We start from the raw sequence: 18,652 nt of genomic DNA on the forward strand, positions 1-18,652 counted from the left end.
GAAGACCCTGGCCACTTCCCCATCTGGGGTCAATCCTGTCCTGCTGCCTCTCATTCCCTCCACCCTCCTTCTGCTTGAGCAGACCGATCCCACCAGTCATGCCTGGATCCCACAGACAGGAGAGAGGCAATAGGCCTCTGTTTTTCCAAAACAAATCCCTAGAGAAACTTTCACAGCAGCCTCTCAAAGCCCAGCCCCCACTGCTGTCAGAGCCCTCACCAAAGTCCCCCCTGAAATCCTGCTACTCCCTCGCTCCCCCTCACTCCAACCCTCACTTACTCCCTCACCCATCCCCATTGCGCCTCCCTGAACTTGACCTTCTTAGGAGCACCCTCAGCCTGGAAACTGGATTGATTTACTCAATAAACATTTATTGAATGCCTACCTTGTGCCAGGAACTAAGCACTAGGGACACAGCGCCCTAACCACCAGGGACAGAGTGGTGAGCAAAACAGGCAACGTTTCTGGCGATCGTGGTGCTTCTGTTCTAACAGGGGCACTAGACAGTAAACAAGAGGAATAGTGGTCAGGGCTACGGGGGAGACAGCAGGATAGAGAGAGATGACAGGCAGATGCCAAGTAGATACGGCGCTGAGGAACGCTCTCTAGGAACCTGAACAAGGTGAGACACCCAGCCAAGCAACTATCTGGAGGGGGACTAGTCTAGGCAAAGAGAAAAGCAGGTCAAAGGTCCTGAAGTGAGCACTTCTTGTCAAACGTGTTAGAAAAACTATGACATCCAAAGGCGGAAAAGAAGGGAAAGGAAAACTTTTCTAGCAACTGGAACTACAGGAGAGATGTGTTTACTAACACTCTTCATTCTCATTTGATGCCAGAATGTGTTTTTCAATCAATGGGTTGGGTAGCTCGGTTAGGAACCTAATCATTGTTTTTACATCACCTTTACAATGTAAATCGCAAACAGATGTACTCATATTTCACTACTTCATGAGTCAGCAACTTCTGATTATGTTTGATCAGCCTCTTAAAACAGTGCCTCTTTGTCCACACCCAAATATATAGAACACGGTTTAAACGCTCTGATGCAGGCCTCCAATTTTGACAACGAGCTACCACCTCCTGGCCGCTCCTTCCAAAATATTATACAATATACCTTCTTTACAGAGTGGATGTACTGTACACATACTAGACCAGCATATCATAGAGGTAAACACCTCTATTCAAAGTGTAAAATAAAGATCTCAGCAAGTAGATAAACAGGTGCTAGTAGCAATACATTCATTATAGGATTAGAAGATATACTTTACATATAAAGAGCATGCCAATCACCTGTGGTGGTGGTGTGAGTGTGTTTCTCTGTTGAAGCTTTCTATCAGTTTCTCTGTGTCTCTCTACTGGAAATTCTTCCCCTTCTGTCCACGTGGTGCAGGCTTTCATGGGCATGTGTCCAATTGGACGCTAAGCTCCTTGAGGGCAGGATAAGTGTCTATCTTTGCCCCTCCACATGGAACCTAGCACATTGTATGGCATATAATAGGAGCCCAAGGTTTACTTTAAAATGCAATAAGAAAACATTTTCAATATTTACCATGAGTTTATATTTATGGTTAAACTTCTAATGGGTAAATTCTTCATTTCTTACATGATTTTCTGTATGTTCTGACATCTAAGAGCTATACATAATTTCAAATAAGACTTTTAAAGATATTTGAGAGACTGGAGTTGCTGCAGACAGAAAAGTAGTGATGAGAGTACCTTACATTTTAAAGCAGTTTAGAACGGATTGATTTTGGTTCCTAGCATGGAAGACCCATGATGACTGAGCTTTTTGCTCACTGAGATTTCCCAAGCATTTGTAACAATATGGGCAGCTGGCAGGCACTCAAATGTTTAGTGACTTCAGGGGATTCCTGCAACCACACAGGGGAAAGGTTTACATCAATCATAGTACAGGTAAGAAAACCGAGGTTGAAAAGCAGTTTGGGTGCCTTTCCCAAGATAACAAGGTTAATAACCTACAGAGCTAACATTCTTCTGATTCTAAAGTCACTGCTCTTTTATTAAATCATGGCTGGCTTCAACGAAGAGCAGCCACTTAATAAAGTACAGTAAGTAAGATGGGCAGAGACTTAGATGGAAAATGCCAAGAGCAGAAACCACAGTCAGAAGACAGTGACCCAAGTAGAAAAGTGAAATCTTTATTAGCTTTATGTGAAGCATATTTTACAGGCATGGAGTTTAGAGGTGATTTTATTAATTATAATAAGCCTACTCTATTCTGTTAAATCATTAGAATTAGTAGTATTACAGTGGGGAGGGTATAGCTCAGTGGTAGAGCACATGCCTAGTGTGGATGAGGTCCTGGTTCAATCCCCAGTACCTCCATTAAAGAATTGATTAATTAATTAACCTAATTACCTTCCCCCCACCAAAAAAATTTTTTTTAAATAAACTGTATAAAAAAATAGTACTACAAAATCTGACACATACTATTTTTTTTTAATTGCAACATTATTTGAGCAGGATAAAGTTCCCTGAAGTGTAAGCAATTACATCTTAGAGATAGGTTATCTTCCAAAAGCTCATTTGTCAGTCAAAGTTGTCTGGTGTTCAAAATACATTTTTCATAGAAACCATGTTTTTAATAAAGGCTTAGTTCTCTAAAACCCTCAAAAGTCTTTCCTAGTCACTTTTACTTGTAGAGAATCTTAACGACTCAGCAGAGATTGGAGAGCAGGGCATCAAACAATTTCCCTTTTCCTCCTGGCCAGCTAGATAGCCCACTGTCATGGGGTGAACTGTCTCCCCTTCCAAAAAAAGGTTATGTTTAAGTCCTAACCTCCAGTGTCTGTGACCTTACTTGAGAAAAGGGCTTTTTGTAGTTGTAATCACATTAGGTTGAGGGCATAATGGATTAGGGAGAACCTTAATCCAATGACTGGTATCCTTACAAAAAGAAGAGAATTTGGGCACAGAGACACACCGTGGAAAGATAGCCATGCGAAGACTGAGGCAGAAATGGGGGCAACATAACTGCAAGCCAAGAAAGACCAACTGCGCCCAACCACCAGAAGTGAGGAAGAGGTAAGGAAGGATGCAGAAGGAATGGGGCTCTGACAACACCTCAACTGCAGACTTCTGTCCTCCGTAACTGTGAGAGAATAAAGTTCTGTTGTTTTAAGACACCCAGTTTGCGGTAGTTTGTTATAGCAATTCTAGGAAACTAGGACAGTCATATCTCCCAGCCACCCTAGCGAATGGGCGCAGCCATCTGACCCAGTTCCAGCCTGTGGCATGTGGGTGGAAGCGTGCGCACTCCCAGACCAAGTTAATATGACCTCCCCGTGAGCAATCTTCTCTCTTTACCCAGCTAGTGGCTGAATATAGAGGAAGATATAACCCAGAAGGTGGAAGAGCAACAGGTTTCAAAAAGCCTGAGTCCCTGAATCCCTGGTTAGAGCGGGGCCCTCTTCCTCCCATTCCCTCCTCCACTGACCCTCCTTAAACCTGAGTAGCTTTCTCTCATGAGGGTTTTATGATTATGGTGTTTGTTACAACAGTCAGCCTGTCGTTGGTAGCTAACCATATCTACTCATGTTTTCCAGGGAACATGTAGTCACCTTTATATTTTAGGATGCCTGCTATATGAGTGACACTCTCAGTGCATCAAAGCAGAGTGATTGGGAATGGGTCCTATATCTGGGAACAAAGGTGCGAGTCTGATTTAAAAAAAAAAAAAAAAAAGAGGACCACAAGTAATTAGAGGGGAGTCATAAGAGATGAGGAGAGCAACATTGGACTAGAGGTAGGAGAGAGAAAAGGATGCCCAATAGGTCAATGGGATCAGAATCTCATATTCTGAATCTCTTTTGTAGCTTTTGTCCACTTTCCTCTTCCCCCTCTCTCCCTTCCTGGATAAAGCCTTTGTTTCTTTTCCTATTTCCTGTTTCTTTTCCATGCTTCTGCCCATGGTAGTCTCCCTTCTCTGCCTCACTGAGAACAAAAACGTAGAATGCTAGCTTATCATATAAGCAAACACAACGCCTTCTTGAGGTTCTTTAAGGATGTTCTTTTTCTTTTCTTTTACACTTTTGTTATCAACTGGGGAAAATATGAAGATAGCAAATAAAGGAAAAACTTAGTCTCTCAAATTTCATAGTAAAAAAGCCCTGGTATTAGTTGGAATGTACACAGAATTGGGTTCAGAACTGCTCTCCTCCAGTACCTTTCCTGAATTGCCAGGTGTTCTGCACAAGTCTTATTCCATATTGTTTCTCTTCCATAGGAGACGTGGGGAGAGTCTAATAGTTATACCTCTTTGGAAGCTAAAGTCAGGCTCGAGGGCCAGACAGGAAACCTTCTTCATTTTTCTCTCCCAGTTCTTTGCTGTTCCACCATCAGCATCCTCAGGAAGTACTTCTTCTCCCTCCCTGTGGTCCTCTCCTTCCTCTCATCTGTCTTCCTCTTCCATCATTCATTCTTCCCTTTATTCAAGTAACAGGTCTTCTATTGGGTGGCAGACTGCTACATGCCAGACTCCCTGCTTTAGGGGCTTTAGCATGAATTAGATCATCTTCGCCTTTAAAGAGTTTACAGTGTAGAAGTGGTGACTGTCATTGAACTAGAAGGGTAATAATTCTATAGGAGATGTTAAGGGTATTATGGAGGTATCAAAAAGGGACATCCAACTTAGTCTGAAAGAATAAGATGAGTTTTGAGAGGAAGTGACTTGAATATTGAGAAGATGTGAATGACGACTAGGAATTATCTAAGTGGAAAGGAAGGTGTAAAGTGGAGCTTGGGAAGAATGATTCAAGCAGAATCAACAGCACGGTGAATGCCTCTGGCGGGAAGGAGCATGGCTGGCAGAACTGAGCTAAGACCCACCTGGCTGTGTGGTAGCCCCTAGCCAGGCCCACAGTGGGGCCCCATCCTAGGCCTTAGTGTATCACCAAGTGTGCTTGTCCATGACTGGTTATTGCCCCATGTAGGTATCAAAGTGTGATACCTAAACATTAATATATAACTTGTGAATCATGCAACAAGATGACCCTGTTAGCTTATGAAGAATATGTCCCCAGAACTAGGATGTTAAAACCAAGATATGGCCAGAAAAAGGCAGATTTTGCAACCATGTAGCATACCTATTCTGGAGTTTTGGGGAACACGTTTGGAGACAGACAAACCAGTCCTCAACCTGGACGGGAAAAATTTCATGACCACAAAACTGAGCACATCTTCCATGAAGGACTGGGAAGACTTAAGAAGCCACACCCAGCAACACCCCTCAGCCTGGTATCACCAGGTGTCCTTTGGCAAAAGTTTCTCCTTTGTGCCTACTGCAGCAGATTTAAACTAAAACGAAGCAGTCGTTTGCACTGAGCCATCACCTCAGTCTTCTGTGGGACAACTCTAGGTTGCAGCAAAGTAAGAGAAGAGGGTGACATGAGAAAAGGCCAGAAGTATAGTCTGGGACTAAAGTGTAAAGAATCCAGTAAGCCATGTTAAGGATTTGGGATTCAGACTGCAAAACCACATGAAGCCATTTTTATCTTTTTAAGGAGAGAAGTGAAATGATAAGATACGGTGTTTTTAAAAGTAAGATTCTTTATATAGAACTATTCAGTGGGACCTAAACAGAGAATGAATGAGAAGCAATGTGTTTAACAGGCTGCATAAAATAGCTAAACAAGGTCCTACTGTATAGTACAGGGAACAATATTTAATACTCTATAATAGTCAATAATGAAAAAGATTAGGCAAAGGAATATATATAGATATAAAACTGACTCACGGTGGGGAGGGTGTAGCTCAGCGGTAGAGTGTGTGTTCTCAGCAACCACAAGGTCCTGGGTTTGATCCCCAGTACCTCCATTAAAATAAATTAATAAACCTAATTACCTCCCCCCAAAATAAAAAAAAAAAAAAACTGACTCACTATGCTGTACACCAGAAATTAACACAACATGGTAAATCGACTATACTTCAATAAAAAAGAACCATATTAAAAAAAAAATAAAATAAAATAAAATAAAAGGCCATATCAGCAGTCTAGGGGAATCATGATGGCGGAGCGGACAGATGCATTAGTCTGTCACCATTAACAGTGTTACATTCACAAGCTCTGGCAGGAAGTGAGAAGCAAGAAGAGAGTGGAGGGGAGACATCCCATCTAAATAGCAAGAGGAAAGAGATCTCATCTTCATTAAAGTCTCCAGTGGAGAAGAGGCCACAGAGAAACATTTTTGAAATCTGTTTCATTTAACAAAGAGGAAACAAGACTCAGAAAGAGTAGAGATTGTTCGCTAGATTCCGCAACTAGTTAGGAGCAGAAGGAAGACAAGGACACATGCCACCTCACTGAGCAGCCTTTACACTGTGGTAATCTTCACATGGGTAAACTTAGACAGCTTATGTCAAATATTATCAATTTTTATTTTAAATTAAAGAACCCTCAGCTCTTATATAAGTTGTAACGGAAATTAGAGAGAAATTAGTCCACTAAATAAGCCTGCCATTCAGGGAATGATTGAGAAGAAGGACCCTTGTTCATCATGTAAACATGGTGTGTGTCCTGCTCTGGATTGGAGTGGGCTCAGTAAAGGTTGCATTGAGATGGATCTTAAAGAAGCAGCAACAACAACTGATTAGGGCCCTACTTCTTTCCCTTTAAGCCAGTCTTCTATAAGGTTTGCCAAAGAGGTATTTGGTTGCAAAACTTACCATGTCCAACCTAAAAAGGAGCTTTTGGGACCCATGGCAAACAATTTTAGCACCTAACTTCACCTGAGGCACACAAGGATTAAAATTAGCAGAGTGAGTAATTATAGTCTCATTTTACATCAATATCAGCGATGATAATTTGGATCAAATGTAGAATTTCATCGGAGAATAACAAAATGTGGGTGAGCTCACCACGTACGTGTCCCTGTTTAGGTCAGATTTTTAGGACACACTGTGATCTGCTTGCTCTACTAGGGTCACTCTGCTCAGTCTCCAGTGATATGCGTTCTTGAAAATAGCTGTTATAATTGGGTCTCCCTGCAGATGCAAATGAATAGCACATTGGGGCAGGCTGTGTCCTTGACAGACATATTTTTCCAATGCAATTTAAGTTTATTACTGTAAACATGTTAAACCTTAAACCAGCTTAAAAGTTATGACAAATGTTTTTTTCTCTTTTAACTATAAAGAGAAAGTATGTGTCCATTGATAAATATTCAGCATAAAAATAAGCTAGTGGGAAGAATATAGCTCAGTGGTAGAGTGCGTGTTTAGCATGCATGAGGTCCTGGGTTCAATCCTCAGTACCTCCATTAAATATAATAAATAAATAAATAAATAAGCAAGCAAGCCTAAATGCCTCCCCCTTAAAAAAAATTTTTTTTAATAATCCAGAGGCTTAAATCTTATATAAATATAAACCATACTTTAAAAGATGTATAACCATGGCGGTAACAGAAGTGACAAAACCACAAAAAAATCACGATGTTAGAAGGTAACTTAGAGACCACTATATCCAGCTCCTCACTTTTAACAAGTAAGAAAATTGGAGCACTACTTAGCTACTTACTCAACACTGTACCTACAGTTAGTAGCACTTTGAATTAAATTCCAGGTTTTCTTATTCCTAATCCATTATCAATGTCTTCCAATGGGGTGTCTCTCTACTAAAATGAACTTCAAGAAGTCCTCCCTCCTCAGCAAACACACAGGCCCAGTGATGGCTCAGTTACTCACAGAATGGGGGAAAAATTATTTGAGTCATTATATATCAGTCAGAAATGTTTCAGGCATTAGATGTAGAGAAAAAAATAGAAAAATAATTGATTTTTTAAAGTTGAAAAATATCCCAAGTTTAGATCAGGGTTTACTTTAACAGAATCACAGTAGAAGTCAAAGGAGGATTAACTGTTTTTCACAATGTTATTCTTTGCCAAAGACCCTCAAGAATGATAGAGAAGTAGTGATAATATGAACATTAAAGCTTCAAAGAGCCTTTGAACAAATAGCTATAATAAAAAAAGACAGTTGACAAATGAAGCTAGTTTGCTATCTTATCATTCCTGAGGATGAGTTATTAATGAACAACCACTACTATTCCTCCTGTTTAGAATATAAGGTCAAACTGAAGAGTTTATTATCTGTTAGTGCTCTCTGATGTTGGACTATCATCCAGTCCAGACTGATGGTATTCCAAATATTTATTGCCATTACAAACTACCTCATAAACTAAGTGGCTTAAAGCAATCATTTTATTTTGCTCACAAACTTGTGGGCCTGAGATTCGGGAGTGGCTCAGCTGACTGATTCATTTGTATCCACGTGATGTCAAGTGAGGCAGCTAGGGCGGGAGGATCCACCTCCACAATAGCATCCTCACTCATCTATCTGGCTCTGCCTGGTCTATCCATGCGGCATCTCATTTTCCAGGGTCTCTCCACGTGGCTTGGGCTTCTCACTGTATGTGGGTCTCAAGGTGGCTGTATTCTTCCAGGACAACTGGCTTCTAAGAGGCAGGGATGTGGAAAGTGCTGGGGCAGTTAAGGGCTCTGCCATATTTTATTTGTGAAGGAAGTCACGGGGCCAATTCAGATTCAGGAGATAAAGAAATGGACTCTACCTCTTTTTTTTTAGTTGACGTATAGTCAGTTAACAATGCTGTGTCAATTTCTGGTGCACAGTATAATGTTTCAGTTATACATATACATATATACATTCCAGCATTCTTTTTCATTATAGGTCACTGACATTGAACATAGTTCCCTGTGCTATACAGAAGTGACTTGTTGTTTATCTATTTTATATATAGTAGTTAATACTTGCAAATCTCAAGCTCCCAATTTATCCTTTCCCAACCCCTTTCCCCCTAGTAACTGTAAGTTTGTTTACTATGTCTGTGAGTCTGTTTCTGTTTTGTAGATAAGTTCATTTGTGGACTCTACCTCTTGATAGGAAGGATGGAAAGGGCACTTTGAAGAAGAGCATATGGGATGGGAGCCATCTTGGAAAGTGTAATCACCACAGATGGCTAGCAAGTAAGTAGGCCGTGAGGGAGATGAAGTACAGGGCTGATTTTGCATACTATAAACACAAGGTCTTTCCTCAAATTAACAGCCTCTGCTTGCTAGAACTGCAGGGATCTGCATTCTTTTATTTATTTACTTTATTAGAAGAGAGGTCATCAATGTTAATTTCTGGAATGATTAACTACATGTTCCTGAGTCAAACTCTACTATTTCCTCTCAAAGCGAAGTCTCTCTTGATCTCAGAAGATGTTTCACGTATTGTACTTTCTAAATATAAGCCATTGTGGCTAACAACCTCACAGGAAGCTTTTTATCTTTGAAGAACAGCTTCTTTTGCACTTTTTCAACTCTCACTTTCTTTACACCCTTCTTAGCCTCTCACCCACTCTTGCATCCATTTTATCGTTCTATATAACAACAACATGATCTGATAACAACCTTAAATTCTACTGTACACACACAAAAAAATTGATAATAGAAAAAGCTTAAAAAGAAAACAAAAGTATCTTACAACTTAGGATTTACTTCCCCTAATGTCTAAAAAGAGAGACATGCAGTATATTTATTGTTAGCTTTAAATCCTATACCAGGAAAATAATGGGAAGCCAGATTATTAACTTGCTACCTACACAGTTACTACAGCCCAGAATTTAGTATTTAGTGATTTGTGTAAAAGTTGGATATTATTTGTTCTAGGCCTTAACAAACCCTAGGTATCTGGTGGGTTCCCTTTATCATTCAATATTTGTCCTCTTCTATTTAGGCCTCATATTTAGTGTTTACTGCATAGTAGTAAAACTAAAACAGACAGTGTCTATTTTAATTAGTCAATCTGCTTAACTACTAAGAGCAAATCATGCCTCAGGCCTTAATAATATAGTGATCAACAGACCTGGAAAGAGAGTCTCCAAATTTAGGTAGGAAGGATAATCTTCCTCAAGGAAGTTACTGCAAAATTCAGGAACCAAAGTATGGTCAATCCACCCATTTTAGTCACACTGACTACCTATGGAAATTACTACATAATATCTGCTTTCCAGTTTACCCTGCGTAAGTGTCCAAAAATAAAAACTTTCAGACTGTCAATTCACAAAAACATTGAGAATATAACAACAGCAACATATGCAATGCTATATAGGATGTAAAGGGTGAGAGCAAGCACGATTTCACAAATCCTATCAGTGAGCCCAGGGATATTAATGCCACATTTGGATCTTAGACTGTTCTATCTAAAACTAAATGAATCTAAGTGAAAACTGATATACAGCATTTCAAATTACCTTTATTCCTAGCCAATTATCAGTTTTTTCCAAGATCCATAGACCTCTCTACCTAGAAAGTGTTCAGAATTGTGATAGATTGAGGTCCTACTTGCAAGCTAACAAGTTAGCCTGCTACAGTTTCATGGATGCTGGCAGAAGATATGAGACTCCTGGGTCCAAGACAAAGAACTTTATTACTCACACCATAGCAAGCAGCATGGACATCAACATACTTGTGTCAGTTTCCCTTATCCCCAACTCTCACAGAGGTAAATCTGTATGGTCCAAATGGATGCCTGCTCACTTTGTGGATTGTACATGGGAGAGGAACCCTGAATCTTTTATAGTAGGTAATAAGCATATCTGTACTTTGCTCCAAAGGGAGCCATTTTCTTTTTTATATTGGATAGTAAGCATGCCTGATCTTTGTTCCTCTATCTTATAGGGCTGTTTGCTATACCAATATCTTGAAAAAATAGTCTAGAACAAAGATAGCCAGTGACTCTGCTTGCAAGATGTACAGGAAGGTAAGAAGCCCACAGAAAATTATCTCTTTGACAGAAAGTTTCAATAAATAGAAGTTATCCTACAGTTGAGGAGATAAATGTTAAATTGTTTTTGTGACTGTCTAAATTTAAGTGGAAACTAAATGAGATTTCCTGCAAATTCTCTGCAGTCATACATATGTGTCTGTGCAGTAACTTTTAACAGTTATCTTAGTTGTAAACATACGAAAGATTTCACACATTATCTATAGTTTTGCCAGAATTACTATAGCATACAATAGGAGCAATGGTTTGAAAGTCAGTACACGTAGGTTTTTAATCAGCATGCTGTCATTAACTGATAACATGGCTGACAACAAATCATATCATTTACCCAGACTTTAGCTTCTACATCTCTCAGAATGTGTGACCATTCTTTTATTTTCCTCCTAGATAATTTTTTTACTCCTTTTCTTATTGCTAGAAGTCCTTGAATTTATGAACCTACCTGTTAAAGGGGGAAAAAATGACTCAAAGAGAATTTAATGAGCAGATTAAATAGCCAGTGATTCCATATCAAACAGAATGTGATGGAGCTGTCTTCATTTTCAATTGCGCTTCCTTTTTTTCTAGTACAAAACAAGGACATTGGAAAACTTATGAGACAACAGAACCTAACTTTTCTCAAGGTCAATAAATGAAGTCAGAAAATAATGAGAGAAAACAGAAATGCTGACAGTTCTGATACAAATTATTTAGACCTGGAAAACAAATTTGGCATTTGTACAAATGCTATGGAGTTTTACCCACCATGTTGGACAAAAATAAAAAGTCTATTAGGCTTAAAAGCTTTGTCACTTTTTCCTTTTCTCTTTCCAGTCTCTCATACTCAGCAAATAAAACCTTTTATCTCTACCCTGGAAATACATCTATGTAGTCTTACTTCTTGCATCTATTCCTATCACCGCTGTACCACCTCTTTTTCTCTCATATCTGAACTATTTTAATCAACAGGATTTGCTGTCTCATTATCTTCAGGTTTTATCCTCCAATCTGACCTCCAGACTGTTGTATTTTTATTCTTCATAAAACATTTTTTTCTAATCTTCAGCACCTCAGAATAAAGTTCAAATATCCCCAGTGATTCCTCAAATTCATCTATACATTCCTGTCTTCAAGTATTTTACTCAGTGGTCTATTTTAAGGGAGATAGATAAATCACAATATAATGTCTTCAGAATTTTGTTAAGGAAACGTGACTGGAGCTTTCAAAAAGAGGAGCATCCGTGAATTGCATCAGTGAAGTGAGTCAGTGAAACATTCCCAGTTAAAAAATATCGATTCTTATTTTCGTCCTTCTCCCTAAAATCTAGCCAAATTGACTTTTTCTAACAAAAAAACTACGTTAAAATTTCCTTCTTTCAAGATCACTATGCCACTTCTTGGTGTTAATCACACAAGCTAGTTAACTGCTTAATATGCAACTATCTTTTATGCCCAACTAAATGCCTTGCAATGTCAAATAAAATAACCATGGATAAACTCAGGACAATCCCCCTATCACCACTTATCCTTTGATAAATATCTTTTTATCCTGAGTGAAAGACACTCTTGATACCTGTTATTTCCTCTACAGACTCATAGCAGCAAGAATAGTAGAAAAGCCTATTAAAAAAATAGATGGATGTGAAACTAACTTAGAAAAGGCTGGGCTCCCAAGTTTGAACACACTTTGTCCTAGAAACTATATGTGACCTGATGATTTCCTGGCAATCCCTTTGCATCCCCCAAAACAGTTTTCTATTATATCTAAACTTCTGTTTAAATATGTCTTCCATAGGAAAAGGAATTTCATTCTCCACTAGAGATGCCAAAACGTACTTCCTCATCATGGTAACCTAAGCAGGGAAATGGGGAAAAGTGGAGATAGGGATGTCATTAGGCACAAAAGAATCAGGTAATTTACTCATTCTCTACATTTGCTCAGAAAGATTGTCAATACTCCTTCAGCAAACATTATTGTGCACCTGCTAAGTGCCAGGTTCTGTTCTTCATTCTAGAGACATAAAGATAATTAAGACATGATTCTTGCCCTCAAGGGTATACATGAAAAGGTGCTCTTTTCTCATTGAGAACTCTCTGTTTCTGCCTTCACTTTAACCTCAGAAGGTTAAAACCACCCTCAGGAGATTCCTTTATATTGGCTGCAGTCTTTTCTCATCAATATTTTCTTTCCAGTAATGCTGGTCACACAACAGACAGTGCATATTTCTTGATCAACTGAATAGATTGCAGATAAGTCAAGACTACTCAGTTATTATTATTTTAATTGAAAAACTCCATCCAGTTTTAAGCTAAATAAAAATACAGATAGCAGAGATTCTTCTTTTGGGCCCACCTACAGAACATTAGCGACATAGTTAAAATTGGTCTTGATTTCCCCTCTTGGTATAATTTCATTCTCAAATTCACCCATCTTCAAGGTTTTCCCATTCCACCATTCAACCTGGATCTTAACTTGAAGTCAGAGCCTCTTCCTCTGGACCATTTTTTGGTAATTCCCAGAAAATTACTCATTCCATTCTGATAGCTAATTTGACATGGCAGCATACTATAGGAAAATGAAGCAAGCAGGAAAAGAGATGGTCCTAGTACCAGTCTACGCACTAGGTTCTACTAGGGGGTTCAACCAGGAAGCCAAGACACGTGCTTCCAGATCATTAAGAAAGTTCTTCCTGTAACTCATCCAACATATAGGAATGAGACAATGGAGGAGAGAGAATCAAGGCAGGTGATTGCTGGAAGTTGTCAATATCGGGGTCAAGTGCTAGTGACAAGTGGGCAGTTAGATTGTCCCTACAAGGCTGTCTGCCTCAGAACCTATACTCCTAGAACAAATGGGAAATGCCCATTTAATTTTCTTTTAATCATAAAGACTCACATACCTGGCTGGGCTTCATGATAATGTTGGATGAGGGCAATAGGGAAGATGACAACTTCCCTCTGACCAAACCTGAAACTGAAGTAGCTTTTATTGGAGAAAGAAATCTTTCTTCTCCCAAATATAATATAATATATATAAAGGCATATGATAATAATAGACAGTTCACATTTGATGTAAAGTTTTGCTTTGTTTCTTAAAGTATTTCTCTAGTTTCTAAGGTTTAATTCCCTAGAGAGCACTTTTTTTTTCCTATCATGCCATTACAGACCATGCATTTTTGGTCTGCTCCATAGGATAAGTAGTCAGGATTCAAGAATCTCATTCCTGGATCAACCATTCATTGGATTAAATGGGCAAGTCATTTTACCTGAATCTCAGTGCCTATATTTCTAAAATAAGAAAGTTAAACTCTAGGTATGATTTCCAAGGTTGTTCTACAGGCTTGTAATCCTGGTATACACTCAGTCATTCTCACCTCATGTAATACAAGACTGTGATGTTATCCCAGGTCATACTGGTGGCTGCATGGTATGCCTTGGTTCACTATTTATTATGTCCCTTAAATCCAGATAGTAAGTGGTCTTCCAAACACAAGAAAGAGACTGTTTCATTTTTTCTCAAGTGTAATCCAATTTAAATGGTCCATGTGGGCAAATAGAGCAGTATTTGATTCCACTAGAGTGCATATGCTTTCCCAATAAGGGAAGCTCTTTTGTAGTATAGTGAATGTCAACTCGACCCTCTTCCAAAACTCACTCTAAAATTTGATTCTTCTGGGGAGAACTCATTTCTTTCCTGGGTAGGAAAAGAATGTTTCACTTTGATGATAGTAGATAATTTCAAAAAAGATATATCTACAAGTGTTTGAGTGAGTATTCTAACTCAGCCTAGGAACACTAACCTATTAAAACAGAGAATGCTACAGGGTGGCTGTCTCTGGATAATACAAATGAGACTCGTTTAATTGTAAAAGACTACCTTCCTTTTTTCTAAACTGATTGTTGCATCTTTCACTGGCATCACTGACTTTGGAAAATAGAAGAAGCTACCTTTGGGAAACACTTCATAGATGCGTTACAGCCTTTCTCACTGCTAAGTGGAAGATTTGGGAACCCCACAAACATCTCTAGAGACTCTACTTCTAGAGCCCCAACACCAAAAGTAGCAGATGGGGAAATTAATAATCTACACTCTCAGCATGGAATCCCTCTGGGAAAACAGTTAAAAGGGTGAATACTATGGTATCACTTATATGTGGAATCTAAAAAATAAAACAGAAACAGACTCACAGTTATAGAGAACAAATTAGTGGATCCCAGTGGGGACAAGGAAGGGGAGAGGGGCAAGACAGGGATAGGGGATTAAGAGATACAAACTACTATGTATAAAATAGATAAGGAACAAGGATATATTGTGCAACATAGGGAAATAGAGCCGTTATTTTGTAATAACTTTAAAGGGAGTAAAATCCAGAAAAATATTGAACCACTATGGTATATACTTGAAAAGAATACAAAATTAAAAATCAACTATATTTCAATTAAAAAATAAAAATTACTTACAAAAAATTTTATAATTATGAAAATAAAAAAGGTTGAAGGTGGGAATGGAGAATAGCTGGCAACAAAAAAGACAGTCTTTCTTGTCTCAGAGTTCTCACTGCTCTGGAATTCCTCTTACGCTCCACTGGGAAAATGGACTTCAGTTCCCAATGAGAAACCAAATTGGTACTCTAGCACATGACATTCACGAGGTGACTGTGTGTAGATTACTGTCCTCAGTCTACACCATAGCCCTCTATGAAGAGGTTCTCCTTGGTTCCTCCATATTACAGGTGGCTCAGAGAGGTTAAGTACTAACTAAGGCAAATGCCAGGTGGTGGCAGAGACGGGGCTGCAACACAGGTCCTCCAGTTCCCACTACCACTGTTCCACATTCCTCATATTTAACCCATGCCCTTGACTCTCCACACAGTTTATGCCCAAGGTCTGGGACAAATCTGTGGAACAATAGGTTTTCTATATGTAGAAACCAGTTGGAAAAACAGAAGAAAGAAGAGATGAATTCAAAACATTCTTTATATTTTTCTCCCTCCCCAAACCCCAGACGTAAGATTTAAGTTGCATATATCCTTCAAATACTGTGTGTGGCCAAAGAGTAGTACAGTAGATACCGTACAGATAACTGTTAATTAGAGTCAAAATAATGCTTTGATTCATGTGTGACAGTATGAACATTCCTGTCATGGATATTTGGGATGCTTTGGTTTGAGAAGCTCTTTATTTCTAAAGTACTCTATTGGGCTCAGAGAAGAGTTAAACCACAACTTGATCACATAGTAATTACATTTAATGGGACTACCTCAAAACATGCTGTGCTGAACTTGAGCAAATACAAATGATTTGCTTTAGAAAAGATAGAAGGAGAGAAAGAATAAGGTTTACTGCAGTTCTCACATACTCTTGCATTTGATATTAAGGATCTCACTGTTTTATTCATCATGTGTTTTCCATTTACTAAATAAAAGGAGGAGGGGTGTTCAGATGGGATTTCCCAATTCTTCTTTAATGAGAGGCTTCTACTAGCTAGCTCCCTCCCGCTGAACCCTGCAGTTACATCTGTCCTACTCTGATAACAAAAGAACAAAAGAACCACTGGTCGACTTAAGGTTTCATCCGTGATAACACTAAGTCCTCAAGTCCAACTAGAATACCAAAAATGAGAAATAAGTGGGGGGCATGGGGGACACAAAATAATATCTTTATTTTAAATTATATTTCCATGATTGAGTAAACCTCATTTTAAGTAGCTCCTATCCCTTAGGAAGAAGTTTAAAATCAAACCATTCCAGCTGACTAATAAGCAAGAAATCAGCCCATCTGCCCATTATTCTGCAAGGGTCCCCTGGGCATCCTCTCTCCCCTTAAATAAATCAATCTAAGGCAAGATGAATGGACAGTTCACAGATGATTATCTCCCAAAAGGAAGAAATACAGAGAAATTTTGAGCCAATTCATGAATTGACTATAAAATTTAAGTTTTTTCTAATGCACCTCTGTAGGAGTCTCAAAAAATAATGTTACATAGTTCTGCCTTTTTTATTTTAATTAAAATTCATCATTTATTTCAGAGTTTTTGGCAAACTTCAAATTACAGTCACAAGAATGGCGGAAGAGACAATTCAAGTCATCTGCAAAGCATTTTTCAAGCAAGTCAACATCTCAAATCTTAAGGAAAAATGATCATTCATTATCTTAGTCTAGATTTCCAGGATGGTAGTTTCACTCTTCTCTTTGTCTCTTCTAATATTTATCACTCTGCCAGTCACCAAAATATCTTTCTGCTTTCACTGAACCCATTTTCCCTCTATCTCAATATAAAAAGAAAATGATCACAATATTGTACACTGACTATACTTCAATTAAAAAAAGAAAGAAAATAATCAACCTCTGCCTTCCAAAAAAAAAAAAAAAAAACCTTCCTATACTTGAAAGCATCCATATAAGTAATTTTTTACCTTATCTGGTTGTTTTTATTTTATTTTCTGGATTGAACTATCCTAATTTCTTAAACCTGCACTCATCTATGACTTCCTTTTTCTTTCTTTGCTATCACTTGGATTACTTTTCAACATTCTTCAGTTTTATCTTTTATTTTTTAAAGTAGGTTGGCCATTCACAAACATGGAATTAGTGAAAACCACAATCAGCATGGTGTAGGCATTTTTAAACAATGGCACTGTATTACTGACTCCTGTTCAGCTTGTACCCAATTTTTTTCCTGGTCTTTTCCTTCATTTCTTTCTTTTTTTTTTTTTTTTTAATGTCAATTTTTATTTACTTACTTATTTGTGGGGTAATTAGATTTATTTATTTTAATGGAGGTACTGGGGGTTGAACCCAGGACCTTGTGCATGTGTACCCTACCACTGAGCTATACCCTCTCCCTCTTCGTTTCTTGCTCTGAGTCCAATCCTGTGTTTACATTTTAAAGGACACCATACCTGTCTGTATAGAAACATTATCCTGTTTACAAAACAACTTGAACTTTATTTCTACCCTTTGGGGTCTCACCTAGGATTTAAGCATAAAGCACAAATCTGACAAACATATTCTAGATTCTTTTTCCCAGGTCGTCTGTAAAGATGTTAAATCAAGTGGCCCGGATCCGTCCCATTGCTTGATATTCCATAAGAAGGGAACTGAGCTACAGAGAACTGGCTAGGTTCTTGCTTCAAGTGCTCTCCTCTTCACAACAGGTCAGCCAGGCTAGAGACGGTTACTTTGTTCAGGAAACTATCAAGTGTGTCAAACACAGGACTTGCCATTCTCTAGATGGCTGGCCCCTCCATATAAATTATCTGATTTCTTTTACTATTATATAAAGGATGTACTCTCTTCTAATTTTACTTTAGTTCCGTAGATGAAATACATGCTTCATTTTCCATATTACCCGTCTGTACATCATCATCCTGTTGCCTTCTGATGATATTTATAATTCACCCAGTACCCTAGATACTATTTTAATATGTGTTTTATTCTAAATAATAAATATAATTACTTACTTTTCATTGCAAAAGTGTAGCTTAGTAGCAGGTAAACTAAAAAGCAAACCAGATTTTACATTTCAATTTCAAAAAGAACAATGAGAAAACCATGTAAAATTATGTGAATATTAATTAAGTGATAAGGTATAAATGTTTTATTATTTCTCTCGCTTATAATTTAAGAAGAAGTCAAGAGACGTCCCCATAACTTTACCTCTTTAATCTGTCTCCTTAATCTACTGGGAATTGAGGCGGCCAAAGTAAGTATGTCATTCTGAGGCATGGAAGTACAGAGAAAAAGCACAGGCAAGACAAGAAACGCGTATAGGGGAGGCTCTACCTGGGGGTGTGTCATTCTGAGCAGGTCACTTTAGCTCATTGGGTCTCAGTTGGCCTCAGACCTACTGGTCACCATGGCTTCTTAA

The 18,652-nt window shown here is 38.4% G+C and overlaps 1 protein-coding gene and 1 non-coding gene across 3 annotated transcripts in view; one reads left to right on the plus strand and one right to left on the minus strand.

Annotated features, from left to right (window-relative positions):
- ANK2 (ankyrin 2) overlaps positions 1-18,652 on the minus strand; it is a 603,826-nt gene that overhangs the window by 313,623 nt on the left and 271,551 nt on the right. The window lies entirely within an intron of this gene.
- TRNAL-CAG (transfer RNA leucine (anticodon CAG)) lies at positions 5,761-5,835 on the plus strand. The gene has a single exon. It is a non-coding gene; the product is annotated as a tRNA-Leu (tRNA).

Source organism: Camelus dromedarius, chromosome 1 (assembly GCF_036321535.1).
Source record: "Camelus dromedarius isolate mCamDro1 chromosome 1, mCamDro1.pat, whole genome shotgun sequence".
In the NCBI taxonomy this organism is placed as follows: Eukaryota; Metazoa; Chordata; class Mammalia; order Artiodactyla; family Camelidae; genus Camelus; species Camelus dromedarius.